Source organism: Rhinoderma darwinii, chromosome 8, assembly GCF_050947455.1.
Source record: "Rhinoderma darwinii isolate aRhiDar2 chromosome 8, aRhiDar2.hap1, whole genome shotgun sequence".
Taxonomy (NCBI): domain Eukaryota; kingdom Metazoa; phylum Chordata; class Amphibia; order Anura; family Rhinodermatidae; genus Rhinoderma; species Rhinoderma darwinii.
This window is the reverse complement of record NC_134694.1, coordinates 111,222,781-111,225,748: the sequence shown is the minus strand read 5'-3', so window position 1 is coordinate 111,225,748 and position 2,968 is coordinate 111,222,781.

Below are 2,968 nucleotides of genomic sequence, written 5' to 3'. Positions count from 1 at the left end.
AAAGCCGAATGTAAAAAAAAAAGTAGAGTATCTTTATAAATACATTAGTGACTTTTCTTCATACCTGTGTTTCATATTTCACTGCAGAAGTTCATATATCATTAACCCCAGCCAGACTGCCTCATGCACACAACCGTGCTCGTAATTACGAGCACGGCCGGGAACGGGCGGCCACGGGCAGCCGGCCGCTTTTGCGAGCCGTGCTGCCATTATAAAGTATAGCAGGTAAAATAGAAAAATGTTCTTTTTTTTATTTTTTTTTAACGGGAAGGTACAGAAGTATATGAGCCCGTTATTGTGGGTCGTAATTACGACCCGCAATAACGGGTGTTTTTACGGTCGTGTGCATGAGGCTTAGCCATTTTTTTTTTTATACCCCTTTTCCAAGAGCCATAACTTTATTTTTCTGTTAATAAGGCGGTGTGCGGATTAATTTTTGCAGGAGGAGTTGTAGTAGTTTCGTTTGGCACTATTTGAAAGTACCATATAATGTATTCACCGCCTGATAGAACGATTAAAAATTGATTTTATTGTTAAATTGATAAAAGATATGGCTCAACCAGCCATTATTTCCAGAAACAGGCAAAAGCAAGTGATTGGCGACAGTAGAGGTGTATCAGAGTGAACGAGGTTTCTCAAACACTCCAAGACCACCCTCCCGCGTTGGATCTGGATAGATTGTTATCTATTGGCAAGGGTGTAGCGAAATATTATACAATAAACAGGGAGGGTGGTCTTGGAGTGTTTGAGAAACCTCGTTCACTCTGATACACCTCTACTGTCGCCAATCACTTGCTTTTGCCCGTTTCTGGAAATAATGGCTGGTTGAGCCATATCTTTTATCAATTTAACAATAAAATCAATTTTTAATCGTTCTATCAGGCGGTGAATATATTTACATTTTTGAACGACATTTGCTATCTTATATACAGTGTACCATATAATGTACTGGGGAACAGAAAACTAAAATTCTTGGTGGAGTGGATTTGCAAAAAACTAAAATTCCTGCCATTGTTTTTTGGGTCTGCCGGTGCAGTAAGGGTCTGTGCACACGACACCAAATACCTCTGAAATGCCGGCGCTGTTTTCAGGAGAAATTTTCCCAACAACACCACGCTTCATGAATTGACCAGCGGTGCGTTTTTTTACGCTGCAGCATGTCAATTTATGCTGCGGGACGGCGGCTCTACGGTTGAGTGTTTTCCCAATTGAATTCAATGGGGAGGTAAAACCTGCAACAAAGTAGTATGCGCGGTGACGTTCACGGCAGAAACACTGCGATTCTGCTGGAAAATAAATCATACGTACACTTACCCCAGCCGTGGACAGGACACGATCCTCCTCTGACTTCTAGGATGACATTTCATCCCATGTGACTGCTCCAGCCACACAAAGGCTGCAGTGGTCACGTGGACTACATCATCCCAGGAGACCGGGCTACGTATAGGAGAGGGACACATCACCATGACTACAGCCAGGGAAAAGTACGAAAGTTTTTTGTTTTTTTTTCTAGCACTGCTTTCCACAGTGGAAATTCTGCCCAATAACCGTACCACATTGTGGTGCAGGTTTTTAGGACAGATTGTCTAGGTCAGATACACACTATCGTTCTATGCAGCGTATCCACCCCGTGTGTTGCTATCCTTAGGCCAGGTTCCCACGGGACTGATACTCTGCGTGGTTTTTATGCAGCGCATCAGACCTGGAACCCGCAGTACATTGTGGTGCGTTTTTTCAGTTACAAATAACCGCTGGGGATAGCAGTGGTAAGCGCCGCTCATACTTCCGTAAGCCGTTATGGCAACGCGTCCTCCTGCGCTGTCCGGTCTCCTTGGATGACGCTGCAGCTCATGTGAGTGCTGCAACGGCAGTCACATGGGCTGTATCATCATCCCAGGAGGCCGGGCGGCAGGAAGAAGGGGGGGGGGCGTTTTGGGTAAGTCATTTTTTTTATCCGTAGTTGTGATTTTTGCGCCGTAATTGCTGCAAATATGCCACAAAACTTGTCTTTCTGTTGAGGGTTTTACATCCCCATTGAATTCAATGGGGAAAACCTGCAGACAGACGCAGCAAAAATTAACATCCTGCGGAATTAAATTAAAATGCAGCGCGGGCATCAGATTTTCTGAATCTCATCCACTTTGCTGCTACTGTAAATACTGTGGAATTTCCCGCCCAGAAATCCATTGTGGAAATTCCATAGTGTTTACGCTACGAGGGAACCCGGCCTTATACTCATAATTCTGTAGGCTTCAGAGTGTAAATCTCTCAGAATCCCTTGTTGGTTCAGTGTCTGCACACAGCTTGTGCTAGTGACTTGCATCATGGGAAGTGTCATCTTACACCAGTTGCTGTACACTAATCTGATGTAGATAAAGCCAACTGTCCCCCGAATTATAGGTGCCCAGCTGATGTGTTAGGGGCATAAACCTATTGACTGATAATCAGCAGAATAGTGAGTGCAGCTCTGAAGTAAAACACTAAATGTTACTCAGGATCAGTACAGGATAAGTAATGTAATGTATGTACACAGTGACTCCACCAGCAGAATAGTGAGTGCAGCTCTGGAGTATAATACAGGATGTAACTCAGGATCAGTACAGGATAAGTAATGTAATATATATACACAGTGACTCCACCAGCAGAATAGTGAGTGCAGCTCTGGAGTATAATACAGGATGTAACTCAGGATCAGTACAGGATAAGTAATGTATGTACACAGTGACTCCACCAGCAGAATAGTGAGTGCAGCTCTGGAGTATAATACAGGATGTAACTCAGGATCAGTACAGGATAAGTAATGTAATATATATACACAGTGACTCCACCAGCAGAATAGTGAGTGCAGCTCTGGGGTATAATACAGGATGTAACTCAGGATCAGTACAGGATAAGTAATGTATATACACAGTGACTCCACCAGCAGAATAGTGAGTGCAGCTCTGGAGTATAATACAGGATGTAACTC